The following is a 15,841-nucleotide window of genomic DNA, read 5'->3' as shown; positions in this document are numbered from 1 at the left end:
TGGGTGCCACACTTGGCCCTCAACCAAAGAAAAAGTGTCCCCTCTAAACATTTTGCAGGAGTGGTAAAGGTAGGGACAAATTACTTACAAATGGCACTGCAAGATTTACCAGTGTCTTTGGAGAGAAGAGGCCAGTGTGAATAAAAAGGCTCAGGGAAACAAAAGGCCCGGTGCAGCTCTAAAAGACTCTGAATTTCAGCTTTACCATGGACATGCTTTTGGTTACTTACCACATATTTGAAACAATTGAAGTAGGTCTTTTTCTGTGTTTACTTTGGCGCAAGCTATTTTTAAGGTCACAGTCCCTGCTAAAGGAGGAAACTGTGCCTCTGAGGTATTGGGAATTAAAAAGAGTAAAGAAAAAGTAACAGAGAGAACTCAAGTATTTTGTTTCCTTCCTTCTGCAGTCTGTAGTCAAAAAAGAACTTTGCAGTAAACACTAACTCACTTTAAAAAAAAAATTGAACGTAATTCAAATTCACAGAAATTCTTTTTTTAACCCCCGGAATCCCTTTCTGATAAGCTTTAATACAAAGGGACATTCCCACTTGCAGATTTCCACTTGGCTTTCAGAGTCTCAGAGCACATGCTGACCACCCCCTGTCTGTGGTGACACATGATGGCACCTATATCCAGTCAAGTGTTTTGTGCAGGCAGTTTTCAGACCTGGAGATACAGATGAAGAGGTGGAGAGGTGGCAGCAAATGTATTAAGAGCCTTGGAAAAGCCAGTCAAGATAGAAATCAGATATATTTTGCTGTGACCACAGACTTTTGTGGCAGGAACCAGAGGAAACCAGTGCCAAAGGGATTGGGCAGGAAAGGACAGGAGCGAGCGGACAGAGAGCTGCGAAGACAAGTAAAGAATTCCACCCTAGGGAAGAGCAGGGCCTACTGTTATCAGCCTGCAGCCTGCCCTGTCCCCGGTCCAGGAGGTCACACAACACTTTACCACAGCAGAGCTACACTCTGTGTCTGACACCAGGAATTAACTCTGGAGCCTTGGGTCTTAAATAATGCAGAAAAGGATCAAAGCCAGCAGCTATATGAAAACAGGCTTCTTTCATAACTTAATTGCTTGTTTCCAAAATACCAACGTTATTTATTTAAGTTACTATGACCTTTTTTGACGCACTTCTAATGGAAATGCTCATGTGTGGCTGTCAGAAGAAAATCATGATAATAAAATACTAATACCTTAGATCAGGAGTTGCCCAATTAACTTTGCTGGGATAGCATTCCTATAGAAAAGGATCTGTACCTCTTTGAGGCAGGGGTTACAGCTGTTTCCAATTCTGTCCCAGGCTCTGCACTTGCAGAAGACAAATGCATTTGGAGCCATTTTGCAGATGCTTTTTTATCATGCAAGTACCATGAGAAATACATCAAGATTTTGGGAATCCCTCCTTCAGCTGGCCTCTGCTGATTTTGTCATATCCCAGATTAGGGTGGATGTCTGTTCCTCCAGCTGTAGTGCCAAGAAGTATTTTTTTGAGGTGCAGAAGATGTCTTCCATGGCTCTAATTAAACAGATCAAACATGCACAAGCAGGGAACAGCATATGCATACCAGTCCAGAGGACATATAATGTCAACTAGAATTGGAACATCATCAGGAAGGCCAGAAAGTGAAAGAAGACTCTTCCATGCCTTGACAGTGGTGTAACACTGGACATCATCTGTTCCTTATGTAGATGTCAGCAGCAAGATACAAGGATTGAGGGAATATCATTAATATTTACTTACTACTTGGGCCAAAGTGGGATACAGAACAGCAGTTCTTGAATAGAAAATTATAAACTCTGGGGAGAAAAACCGGGATGGGAGGTATATACAAGAGTTCTGTGAGTGGAAAAATAAGAATTTATATGAGTTACTCTTTCAAAAAGGCCTTGCTCTCTCTCAAACCCTGGTATTACAGTAAGGATACAGGTTGTGTTTCAGTTGTTTCTTAAATCTGAGACATTAATAAAAATGGGACAGGAGCCCACAACAATGTAAGATAATTTTCTCTTCAGAAATTGTCTTTAGACGCATATGCAGTTTACCTTTGGGTGGCATCTACATTTTCATATGGAGCCCCACCTGAGTAGGGTACACACCAGTATTTACTTTGCAGTGACACCAAAGTGCTACTCAGCCTTTTTTTTTTTTTATCACCTGCACAGATACTCTGTAACACACATGCGTTTAATGTAAGAAAGCAAAAATACACATCAGAGCTGACTGCTACTGATGGGAAGGGAAAATGTGTGTCTTCTCAACCCCAAGTAAACACAGTAGGCTTTAAGAAAGTCAAGCAGTATTGTTAGCTGTATTAGCACCCCTAAAGAGTCCTCTAGGTATAAAAGAACGATAGCACCATTACATTCAAGAACTTATAGTATTACAGCCATATGATTACCACCTTAAAAACCAAGCTTTCAAGGGTTCAAGAAAGAGATTAAAAGCCTGTAAATCATATTTACATAGTGAATACACAAGAGCTATATTTTGTTTTGGGACTTGTTTTATTTAAATTCTGCTGCAATCAACACGTACTTTGGAAAGCAATGCAAAACTCCTCAAGCACATGATATTCTTCAATGTTGTTTGAACTTGAGAATATTCCTCTTGACGTGCTGAGGTAATGCAGGCTTACCAAGGAAGATGTTCTAACTGAAACAGGTGAATTAATAACTCTGAAAGAAGGTGGAAGTTGCACAAATAGGAAGAGCATTGTGTTACACTTGACCAAAACCAGTATGCCGCGCTGAAGCACTGTGGAGTTTTCCACAAGTTTAGGCTGTGGCAGGATGTTCTAAGCCTAAACTTGTATGAAGGTTTGGTCTTCTCAGCCTCTGAAGGAAGAAACCCTTTCCAAAATGTGAACAGTCTACTATGCTTTTTAGCAATGTTTCTTGAAAGTACATTTTAGGTACAAAGAGCAGAAAAAATATCTGTTACCACGAATGATCACTTTCTCAACTACTTAATTCATGTTATGTGACTTACCAAAATACTTCTGGTTTTGAGTCATACTACATCAAGTCTCCCTTGCTGGCTTTGACATCATTTCTGGAACAGCCAATGGTTAACAGATTCTGATTTGCATGTTATCAGTGAAACTGAAATAAAGAACAGAATTTTCTTCAGAATTACTTTTATATTCCATGCCTCAAGGAACACAAGCACTTGTCAAACTTCAGTACTGATATATTTGAAAATCCCAGTGAGCTGTTAAAGACAACATCCTGCTCATCAGAAGCCAGTACCAAATGATTCAACACATGATGGACCTAACTGAAGGCAATTTCAAAATATGGTCTCATCTGTGAAATCTTCTAACTGGTAACACTTACTATTTAGCTGATGTCCAAGACTAAGTCTGGAGACTGTTTTTAGTAGCATGCTGTTCAAAATATGATCATTGCCTAAAAAACACTGGAAAAAATTCTCTTTCTGATTCCCAAGATTTTCACTGTGACCATTTAAAAAACTCATGAAAGAATACCACACTTTTATTTATGAACAGCATGGCTCATGCACTTTCATACTGACTGCAATATGTTATTAAAAGCAAAAATCTTCAGCTTGTTGTAGCTGAACCTTGTCAGAATGCAATGTAGCAACCCAAAGTACCCATTTCATTTAGCTCCATGGTCTTGATTTTATACATTAATAATCTGATCACTATTTTTTCTGAAATCCAAACGAAGTCCATATGAGCTGATATTGGAATAACAGATCTCAGTCACTGCATGGAAGTGTCAGTGATAGAGAACACAGTATTCTGGTGGGCTCTGCAACAGCTGTGTAACTTACACTTTGGGGCTTTCAACACTGACTGTATCCTCAGCTGCCATAACGTCTAACAAATTACGCGATGCAAAAAAATCCTTTTGCATTTAATGCTAGAAACTAACTGGTGGGAGAAAATCATCTACCTGTTACACTACGCTTTGTTATCTGGGAACAATCCCAAACTGCCCCTCAGGACTGTTCAAAGGTTGTACCAGAGTTTTTCAGATCATTACAGATTACATCATTTAGCTGTAAAATCCCATTCTGGATGCAATAATGTTTATTGTATCTGGAATTACTGCAAGCATACTGGTAACAAAGTAAGAATACACCATCTTCCTCTGCTAGAAAGTTGCTGAGAAGGTAGTTTTACTTTCAAGAAACACTGACCACTTCTACTAAGCAGGACACACTACAATCATAGTCTTTTCTGTCATCAGGTCTTGCATCACAAGTATCCAATTTGAAAATTGTCACTGGCAAAATATCTTTTAATTCAGAAGGAAAGGACACCCATAATGGAACCTGAATTGTGCTTTACTGCTTCTAAAATTTCACAATGTACTGATTCCAAGAAGAGATGAGCCTCCATTCTGGTAAGCAAGAACCAGCTTTTAAACTTATTGTCAGCCTGTAGCAGCTGCTGCATTATTCACATGTTCTTTCACCTTGCCTAAGGTGAAGTTCATTATTCTTTTAAGGATTAAAAGAGTTTTTATGACACTTGCTAGTAGCCAGGTAGGGATCAGTCTCTTCTCTCAAGTAACAAGTGACAGGACAAGAAGAAACACCATCAAGTTATACCATGGGAGGTTTAGGTTGGATAACAAGAAAAATTTCTTCATGGAAAGGACTGTCAAGCATTGGAACATGCTGCTTGGGGTAGTGGTGGAGTCACCATTCCTGGAGGGATTCAAAAGGTGTGTAGATGGGGATATGTTTTAGTGGTTGCATTGGCAATGTTTGGTTAATGGTTGCACTTAATTTCAGAGGTCTTTTCCCACCTAAAGGATTCTATGATTCTGTACCACTATGGAAACAAAATATAATTTTTCTTAGGTCCCTGAATTTCTAATGACATAAAGCAGTATTAATAAAATAGTCTTAGGGTAAACTAGGGCAAGTACTCACCAAAAGACCAGAAAAAAAATGTTCTGACACAGCTTAAAATATATTAAAATAATTCAGAATTCAGCTGATTCTATCCTCCAAGTCATAGGGAGCAAATCAGGAGGAAAGGTTCTGAGGTATAATTAATGATGCAGCTTTCAGTGAACACCTGTGACCGCAGACACTGATCAGGCACAACCCTTGCTACTCCTCAAAGCACTGCACAGAGAATGCACAGATGAATGGGAGAATCATACCCCACGATGTCTGCATGCCTAAGCAGGCTTGACCCACGCACAAGGAGATGAGAAGAACCCTTGCCTGGGCTGTGACAGTGTGATAGCACTCAAGATCTGGTTATGAAGAGCAAAACTTTCCACAGGGTGCTTTACTGTGATTTAATCTTTAAGGGAGGAGTAGTATTTAATCTTGCTAATGACATTCTCTAGGAACTGCTTCAGAGACATTCTTTCATGTGAGAGACTGAAATGTTAAGGGTTAATGACTCAAATGATGGACCATTTGCCAAAGCAGCAGGTGCTTTGCTGAGCCCCCCAGCCAGAGCACAGGAGAGCTTTTGGGTGTGTGGTGGGGAAACCTCTGGTCTACAGAAGCCCTGCCCAGGGGCAGAGGAGGTGAGCACCCACCACCTTTGTTTAGCAACAAGCTGATTTTGAGCCAGATAAGGGAAGAGGTCGGTAAGAAGCAGATCAGGTTAGGTGGAATAGTGTTTTTGATCATGGCAATGTCCTCCCTTACACAAGCGGCTCAGGTGTAAAACTCCACCTGACCCTGAGGAAGACAATCACAAAGAGGCCTCAGAGTTTTCATCCCTTCTAATGGGGGGTTAAACTGGCTCAACTGCACTGAAGTGAGAGGCACGGTCTTAGAGGGTGTCAGAAACCATCAAAGATCCCTTAAATGCCCCCAGACTTATTTCAGGGCCTTCCACCAGAGAACTGTTCGTGATCCACAGCGTTGTACCAGTGTGACACTTCCCATGCTATAGGGCAGGCACCACCTCAGCATTGAACCCAATGCACTTTGTGTTTCACGGATCAAGACTGAAACCATCACCTCAACCAACAGACACTGAAATTGCAACAATCGACTCGTCACTGGACCCATGGGTGGTGACATCTTTCCTCTCCTCTACCTACTCTTATCCTTTCTTCTTCTTTCTTTCTTTTCCTTGTATGTTTTCTTAAGTGATATCTTTATATGTTTATATTGCTGTTTTTCAATGGATACTAACCAAAATAGCTACATACCTCCTTGCCATTGCAACCAAGTGGTTCTAAAATAAACCTGCTGTCTATCTCTCTAAAAACACATTTCACTCTAATCCACCTCGAGGGATCTATTAACAAGAACCTCAGTTACTCGGCCTTCAGGGGTGGGTCATAACATTTCCCACACCAAAATTATTTTTATTGTCATCAGTACAAATTAGGCTCCCAAGTCTTCTTACATACACAATGTCAAATTGGACTGATCTAAATCTATTTTCTTTGCTTCACATATTTTTATTCTACAATGGATATATACGTATTTGTGTATATCTGTATTCTAAACTTTACTCTATTATTTTAAATAATAACTGGTAGTTTTAAAGATAAGGTAAAATAAAATATAACAAATCACAACAACTTCTTAAATTATAAATAATAAATTAAAAAGAAAACCAATATTCAGCTTCCACTGTCAAACCTATCACTTCAAACTGCTCTGCTTCTATAAGGAAATTAAAGTTTTATGCCCCCAGTAGTGGGACTCCAATAGGAGCCTGATCCTTTGCACATAAAATGCCTTCCTTTGCCTCAAATCTCAAAGCCAGCTCCATTCTGGTTCTCCCCTTTCCATCTGAGCACTGAGGATTCCTTTCTGCTTTCCTTGGCCCATTATAACTGATATATATTTTACTATGCACATACATATCCATAAAATAAATAACATGTTCTTCATTTTTATCCTCTGAAATATGAATTAAGGAATTGTCTTTGGTGACAGTCTGCTCTTTTGTCTGTGCATTACCAGCAAAAGAATAACAATGCTCAATGGATTTCAATCAAGAATTAAGAAGAGGAATGAAAAATATTTTATGCATTCTTTTCTTCATATGCAGAACTAAACCAAGCGTGTCTTCTCATATTCATGCAGACAGACACAGTTTTCATACAATTACAAATAATCACTGAGAGTATCAGCACAGTAAAAAGTTAGTGGGGAACAAACACATAAAAACCTTTCTGGTTTTGTTTATTTATCACTATTTCACAGCACTTTTTCCTATCTCAAGTCAACCAGTTTGACATTGCTGAAAGAACCCTTGTCCAACAAAAGCAGGACAAAAAAAAGAAGCCTTGGAATAATTTAAATTTTTAAAATAATTTATTATTTTTCAATAAACTAAAAGCAAACCAAAATAGGGTTCAATATTCACATGACATTTGGAATTTTACTTCCCAGATTTTACTGAGGGCAAAAAGGGTAAGCTAAGCACACCCCTCTGGCTCTCCCATTTTGGTAATTCCTCACTAGCGTATGTACCTACAAAAGACTTTGTCTGAATTCCAGTTTAATTTCTCTGTTGACTATCCTGGAGACGCTCTGTTTAAACATGTTCTCATTTTCTTCAAGTCATGTTATGTGTTTCTTCCCTGAAGTGCAGTGTGTTGTCCTGAGAGGGTAACAGAGGTAACATTTAACACCTAATTGTAAAATAATAGTAGAATTTATCAATCCTGAGTTCCACTGGTACTACTAATTCTCATAACATATACCCACAAAATTGAGGCCACAAGCTCTGGTACTCCAAAATCCATTTTTATGTCCAGCAGCAGGGAAGAATGGAAAGAGAAGTCTGTTTGCATGGAGACCAGCGACAAAACCAAATCTCTGTCCTGGTTCTGATAGTTGCCCTTAGGATTTTCTCTCATTCTCCCTAAAATACAGTGTTTGTGCAATCACAAGGAAGCAAGAAAAACAAAGGATCCAGGAAACACATCTGAATTTCCCTTTTAATGGCAGCTCATTTTCCACTTGTAGTTTTGTAGTGAACATTCATTATTTCAACAACAAAACAGTGAATTATGCACAAAGTCTATGGGGAAGTCTTTAATTTCAGTTTCCTTTGTGTAATCGTTGATAAAAATATCCTCAGAGTAGACACTTACTAGACACAAACAGCTCTGCACCTGACTACAAGGATGTAGGTGGAATATGTAAATGAAACAATATACGAACTAATACATACATTTAACCTCAAAAATCACAATTTCAAAAACACAGAATTTCATTTTACAGAAAGATCAGCACCTTTGCTATTGGAATACACTGCTTTCACCTGAAATATTGTTGCATTTTTCAGACATCTGGAATCAAGTGGCTGCTTTGCCACACGCACTCCAACAAATACTGTCCAGCAAGTGTCACTGGAGAAGCCCTCACGTGAAACAACTTACCGGAGGTAAGACCTAAGAAAGTCTTCCTGTAGTTGAACACATATTTCCTTCAAATATTAATATGAAGCACCAGAATAATGCAACGTTTATGAACATCTGAAAACGTTCTGGCCATGTGGAAACACTATGCCTGCATTCTACACTTTTAAATTTTATTTTGCTCTTAATTTTAATTATCAAAGCAGATAGAAGTTTAAATATAGAAGGATCTAAGCATAAATTCATTAAACTTGTAAGCTGATTTATTCAAGCAGAGAAAAACAGGAAAATAAAAACAACTGCAAAATATTTTCAGTAAATGAAATAAAGTAACTGACATTAAGTAGGGAAGGGAAAATCTGTATTTTGTTTTAATATGCAATTTTAATAGAACACCTACTTAGGATGGCATTTGAGAGCTAACATAAATATTTTAACATTCTAAATTGCATCTTTACTGAACTGTACATAATCACATTTATTATTGCAATTTTCACTGAAACAGAAACCTGGTAAACATACATTTAATCTCAGTACCTTAAAGCAGCAACAGCCCTGGACCTTTGCCTGCTCTCTATGTCCATCTTCGCTGTGCCCAGGACTATTTCCAAGTGGAAATGACTCCTTAAGCTATAAATGCACAGTAAGGTACATAACTGCCTGCATGACTGAAATGGCTTCCGGAAGGAGGAGGCAAAATCTGAACTGTCACCTCCAACTCTGTTTCTCAGTGACATGCAGGCAGACTCCCACAAATAGCTGAAAGTTATATTAAGAGGTTCTGTGATGTCCTGCCAGGGTCTTTACTAGGCTTCTAGAGTACAAAGGTCATATATTGTTTATTTATAGATAAGGAGGATACTGCACAAACCACGAAGCTTAGGGAAGCTTGTGCTTCTATGATAAATAATTCTGTGAAATAATGCAATATACACACTTTTGAGAAATTAATTTAAAAGTGTCCCCATTAACTAATATACAGCTTTAATTTGAGAAGAAAAGACACATGTATAAATATTGCTCAGCTGGGGCAGAGCTTACCTTAACTTACTATTAAAAATACTGAGCAATGTTGTGATGAGGATTCCTCTTACTATGTATTTGTAGAGCATTTAGCACAGCTGTATCTTTTGTCTCTACACACAAAACTACTTTCTCCTCTGCATTTGATGGTCGGACTTGACAATCCTAGAGATCTTTTCCAACCTAAACAATTTCATGATTTTTTGTAGCAACTGTAGGTGCTGTAAGTACAATGCTATGCGTTCACCCTCGGCTGCAGGGCTTAGTTAAGGTTTGATTCTCACCCCAGTCCTGCCAATCACTTGGTCAAATCACTCCTGCCTTGCCTCTGCTCCCCTGGGACCAGGTAGTGGAGCGCTAATGTTTGCCAGACAGCTGTTGTGTGCCTTAATTATCCACACAAAGGGAAACAGAATTACTGCAAATTCTCATCCAAGGATGTTAAATGCAAGCAGTGTCTGTCAGCAACAGCAGCAAATCAGTCAGTATTTTGAGTGCATATAAACACAAGCTGTTCTCTAACAAATAAACATTTTTTTCCTCTTTTCAGTTAAAGAGAGGACTAAAGTAGCCCCCAGTCCTGTAGTGAACCCTGCTTTACCTCCCACTCCTCACTTATTAACAGGCTGGAAAAAGAAAGCATATTGTGCCTCTCTCTCCAGACACTGCTTTTATTTGAACATTTCTGATTTTCAAACTTGACAGACCCTTTAATAAGATGTAATAGGCAAGCTGAATGTCAGTCCCAAGAGTCAGAAAAACACTCCATTTTAACCTGTCTGAAATGCAGCAAACAGTTTCAAGAAAGAAAATGAACAGACAGAATTAGTTCAGTATTCTGTATTAAGACACTTCTACTGTATCGGTCCGAAAAATGAGTGTACACTTGACATATATTGTCTCTGGAAAATGTATAAAGTCACTGATCTTAGAAGTTTATATTCAGGCTTTTTGCTTAGGCTGTATTCAGTTTTATTAAAAACAGTATTTTCCCAATTCATTTCAGATATTAACTGATGTCCTGGGGTGACTTTATGATGCTTGTATCCCCATTTGTCTGTTTAGCCCAGAAATAAGTTTCACACCTTTAAGACTGTTTCTGAGAGGGAAGGGGGAGAGAAGAAGTGCACAGTTCGTTTTCAGAAGCTGCACTCACTCCTCCACATTCTGCTCCTGGACTCTGTTGTCTGCAGCACAGACAGACAGCAGGACAGGGCTCTCCTTTGCTTTTAGTTAGTTTTTAGGTAGCTGAGGCACAGAAGTTCCCTGGGCTGAGGTTTTTCTTTTTCTTGGACCTGTTCAAATCTGCTCGGGGCTGAACACCAGCAGAGCACCGGCAGCTCACACCTGTGGCCCATGGGGCCTGGGCCGTGGCATTTCCAGCACTGGAGGGACTGAACAGACTGGGTGAGCTGAGCTACAGCCCACCAAGGGGACTTTCTGAGTTTGTCATCTCTTTGGAGCAGCAGGAGGTTTTATTGTTTATTATTGTTTTTTTTTTTTGTTTTTTTTTTTTGTTTTTTTTTTTTTTTTTTTTGTTCTGGTGAATGCTTTGCCTGTTAAATAAACAGTTTTTTCCACTTTTTTTCTCCAAGGAAATATTTTCCCGAACTGGATGGGGGAGAGGCTGCTTGAATTTGCTTTCTGGAAGAGCCCCTTTGGAGATCTTCTCCCAAATTTGCCCCAAACCAGGACAATTGATTTCTTACCTTATTTGAAAAATACAGCTAATGGGGATGCTCCTAAGGCAGCGAAGCTGGTCACTGCTGGTCACTCCTATCCCACACTGGTGAGGTTTATAGTTTCCTGCGATGAGGGGCAGGACCATTTTCTCAATCTATTGACCCTCACAGTTTCCTTCCAATTTCTGCTCAACAGTAACACCTGTGTGAAAAATAATTCCCGTTTTTACTGCTTCCAGCACCTCAAGCTACTTTTGACAGGGCTTTTGATGGGTTGCATCTTTCACTGCTATCAATGTACTGTCCACAGCATTTTCTTCTGACATCTGCTAACCTGCTGCCCTCATGCCTCTCCATCCTAATGAAGACTTTTCAGTCATTCTTTTTCCTTCCCCTTTACTCTCTGTCTATCAAGAATACTTACAAAAACCCAGAAAGATGTTTTGCTTAGACACTGAGTTAAATGTCAACATCCACGTTTATCTCCTGCAGTGAAAGAGATTTTCAAAACAGCTTCTCTATTTCCCACTGCTACTGACACCACTGGTGACAGGTTTTCAAGTGAGCACAGCATCAACCTGTTTCTGCCCCAATTCTTATGATCAGATATTTGGAATAGCTCAGGGCCAATACAGCTAAGCATTTTTCAAAGTCCAGTCTTTTCTCCTGCAGTATAAATAGGACTTCAGAATTTCTGACATTGTGACCCTAATCTTTTAGTGCCCCATTATGTCATATAAAAAATAAGGTATTTTGTATTCTCCCAAGCTAAATATTTTCCAAATATTTAATTATACATGGCTTGTCTTGAATTGTAACCTGAAACTCTACTCATTTAGAAATACCACTGTTATGTCATGTCATGTCATGCATTAAATTTATTATATTTTACCAAAAGAGAAGATTTGACTTTTAAGACAGTTCAGTTTCAGCAGACTAAGATTTGCAAAGTCCCTCTGCATTAAGAAACCTTCTCAAAATGAAATCTAGTAAGGAAAAATTCCCACAGACAGCAAGACCTTACTGCGATTTAGTTAAAATCAGTCTCTCCATTATTATGACTTTGTACATTTGCTTTTGCAGGAATAATCTCATTAGTCTACAAAACCTGGTGAGCAAATTGTAATTTTAATAATTTTCTCTTTCCATTGTTTTCCATCTGAAGTTCTTCCTGTGTTCTTATTTCATAGAAGGTGCTATGAAGGGAAAACCATGTCTGTGTACACAGTGGCTCAGGCAGCTGAAGTTACTGAAGTATTTATTAGCCCATCCCAAGGAGATCTTGTGTCTCAGTATGTAACAGACTGATGATCCATGTTCTTCCTACCTTCTTTAGTTTTCAGGGTTCCTCATGCACTTTTACCTCTCTTCCCATTACTTCTCTCTCCCATTCAACCCTCTTATCACTGGCAAGCAGAAACATCCCAGAACACATTGATCTCAATAAGCTCCCAATTAGAATCAGGGCACTACACAAAATGAACACTATCCAACACAGGACAGCGAAGTCAAAAGCATATGGTGCTTATCCAACAAACAAAAAAAACCCCCATAACTGTTACAACACGATTAAATTTTACAAATTGAGAGGTACCTCCAGAGTACCACCTAGACTCAGTGCCCCAGCACAACTCAGTCTGAAATGCGCAGAGTTAAATGCATGCTCAAATGATTCATTAACTGGAACCCATCAGGAGTTTCCCTGCTATTACCAAATATGCCAATGCTTAAAACTGACATGGCTGCTAAAACTTAACTTCTTTTGAAGCACAGACCTTTTAGGTTATACTTATTTCACTCATAAGGCAACCTGGTCCTGGATTACTTAACTGTGCTATATCCACCACACTAACCTAATGCCTAAACACAAATTACATTTCAAAAATACAATCTTAAAAAATCCTTCTCTAGTTTCATTATCAGATTCTATAGGGCATCCTTTCATCTCCAACTAGCATGAGGTGGTTTCAAAACAAACAAAAATGAAGTGGCTCTTCACAACAGATAGGGAGCCTTGCAAAGGGAGGCTGCAAGACTCAGAGGGAGGCTGGGCAAGTTTACAGAACAGAAATCACTTCATTTGCTAATGAGAAATAAACTATGCCTGACTGCATGTTTCTCTGGGGTGGGGGAGCACCAAGAGATCACTTAGCTGAAATACGATCTACAGTTTCCTTGTCCTGACACACTTCCTTAGGCGTTTGGGTTCAGACACGGCTGAGGACAGGTGCCAGTCTGAGCAGCTGGACAGGCCTCCTGCTGCAGGATGAGTCCCAGCACTAAGCTCAGATTTTCCAGCCCTTCCTGAAGGGAACTCTGACTCCATGCACACTGCTGTAGAGTGTTGTAGATGTCGGCGAACCCAATGGGAAGAATGATGATGTCTGACTTATTTCAGAAGGCTGAATGATTTCTTTATTATAATTATGCTATGATACATTAATATACTATATAAAAGAGGATACTAAAAACTACATGCTACTTTCTCTAACTCCCATATCTAACTAACTCACAACTCGTGACCCTGTTCTCGAGTCCAGACACAGGTGGATCTCATTGGCCATCAGGCCCAAACAATCCACCGTGATCCAACCAGGCATTCGCTCTAGGTAAACAATTCTCCTAACACATTCCACAAGAGAAAAACAAGGAGCAGAAATAGAAATTGTTTTCTCTTTCACTTCTCTCTGTGCACCTTTATAAAAATCCTGAGAGAGAGAGAAATGTGCTTGCCACAGTAGAGTGAATGATCAGCAATAATTAAACAAAATGCACAGTATTACACACTAAGGCTTAACCAAATCCTGCTTCAACCTACTGAATTTGAACAATTCTGCTCAAATTGAGCAAAAAAGTTTCACAATTTTTAAACTTTACCTCTCTAAGGAAAAAGCTAGCCATTTTTTTCAGTCCCACCCAAACTAAATAGCTCCAGATACAGTCAAAGAATAACACAGGTTTTGTGAATTTTTAGTGCAGTTCACTTTTATATTCCAAATGATATTTCATACTTCCAGCCAAATCAGAACTGCTCTACTGATCACCTCAAGTTCTACCGATCCATTACCAAGTTTAATAACTTTTAATTCAACCTGTTCACATGCACAGATGAGTCCTTAGTATTCTTAGCTAAATCACGATGCAAAAATGATTGAATCTGTGACAAACACACATTTGCCTCTTCTCCACTTCTATCAGAATCAGATGCAAGAAGAAATTCCACCAGAAAAGTTTTTTTCAAGAGGCTGCCAACTGATTCTACAGTTTCAGCTAAAGGGCAGAATTCAGTGCATTTCTCCAAACAGATTCTTCTCATCTTTCTGCAGAGGATACAAGAAGATAAATAGAAAAGGGGCAGGGGTCATGGCTATGGTAACACAGCAACTTCACAGATTTGTACAGGCCTTTGTGACCAGCCAAGGTCTTATCTTAATTTTTTAGGTGAGAATGTTAAGATCCTGAATCTTGAAATGGATTATAATTTGGTCAACTAAAATTTCACCCAAACACACTTGGCAATCAATTCCACCAATTATAATCCATACACAGTGCCTTGGCTACAGCCTAGCATGAAGGACATAGTCACTTAGAAACACGCTTTCAGTAACAGGGATGAAAAGCAAATCTTAATTAAGGAAACTGTTGAAATGTGTAGATTGAAGGTGAAAATTCTGCCTCCTGTCTTTATTTTAAGCAATACAGCAGTTTTCCTAAACTGCTGAAAAGAGCCCTGCATTGGTAACAGTGAAAGGAAGCTGATCTGATTTAACTAGGTGAGATTACCCTTGGAGTGTGTGCTCAGCATGTACTGTTGCAGGTTCAGAGTCATCCTAACTGTTGTGTCTTTGTTTTTCTAAGTGTAGAGAGAGAAAAATCTAGCCCCTCTGAGGTTTGGGATCTAACCCATCTTTGTATCATTTTTAACACTGATTTTCCTGTGGCTTAAATCAATCCTCCCACTGTGCACAGGAGGCTACTGGGATGTGTCCTGTGAATCCCCTTCTTTTCCCCTAACAGACTTCTGCCTGATGATCTCATTCTCCACTCATATCTTCTCATCCCATCTGTAGGCCAATAAGTCATAAATCTGTCCCTTCTTTTATGACTTGTCTCATTTAATTTCATCCTGTCTCATGTCTCCTCTTGGGTATTTTGTTGTCAGTTATGAGTCACTAAAACTCAGACTTAATTTACACCTGAAACTCTCTTCACTCCCCACATTACTGTTCAATAAATGCTACTTAGGTCCAATGAATGCCCTGCCTTCAGAAAAAAAAAAAAAAAAAAAAAAAAAAAAAAAAAAAAAAGAAAACCCCCAAACTAATTCATGTTTTGAACATTATCAAGGAAACCAAACTTACAGACCACAGTTTTGGGAACTTTAAAAATCTGAGAGTTTTGCAATTAGGAAAAGTTCCTTTTAAAGCGACATTATCTTCTAGAAATACTGACTGTGATAAAATACTGATTGCAAGTTTCTCAGGTCCCAAAATTAAACAAAATTAGTGAAATGGAAGCACCCCTTTTGTGAAAACAGAACCAAATTAAAAGCTGTATCTCTCAAACACAGCAACACTTGTAAGTAGCTTTGTTATACCTGTAATTTGTTTAGAAAATAGTGTATCAGGGTAGTGTTAGAAACATGAAGGGTTTGCAAAAAGCATTAAGTATATTTTTTTCCCTAAAGAAGGAAAAAAATTCCTTTCTAAAACAGCTTGTTACTCACAGTTAACTAAATCATATACAGTCTGAAATTTCTTAGAGGAAAATCCAGCTTTTAGAGTATTTTATTTTGAGGAATG

At 38.8% G+C, this 15,841-nt stretch overlaps 1 long non-coding RNA gene across 1 annotated transcript in view; it reads right to left on the bottom strand.

The window, feature by feature from the left end:
• Window positions 1-851: 851 nt before the first annotated feature.
• LOC137474159 (uncharacterized) overlaps window positions 852-15,841 on the bottom strand; it is a 41,220-nt gene continuing 26,230 nt past the window's right edge. The window contains exons 4-6 of the long non-coding RNA XR_010999195.1: window positions 11,067-11,241; window positions 2,993-3,105; window positions 852-1,517 (exon numbers count right to left, since the gene is read on the bottom strand). This is a non-coding gene — a long non-coding RNA (uncharacterized lncRNA). The remainder of the gene's footprint in view (window positions 1,518-2,992; window positions 3,106-11,066; window positions 11,242-15,841) is intronic.

The sequence above is a fragment of the Anomalospiza imberbis genome, chromosome 5 (genome assembly GCF_031753505.1).
Source record: "Anomalospiza imberbis isolate Cuckoo-Finch-1a 21T00152 chromosome 5, ASM3175350v1, whole genome shotgun sequence".
NCBI classification, from domain to species: Eukaryota; Metazoa; Chordata; class Aves; order Passeriformes; family Viduidae; genus Anomalospiza; species Anomalospiza imberbis.
Note: the sequence above shows the minus strand (reverse complement) of the source record. Positions and strands in the feature narration are given on the sequence as shown.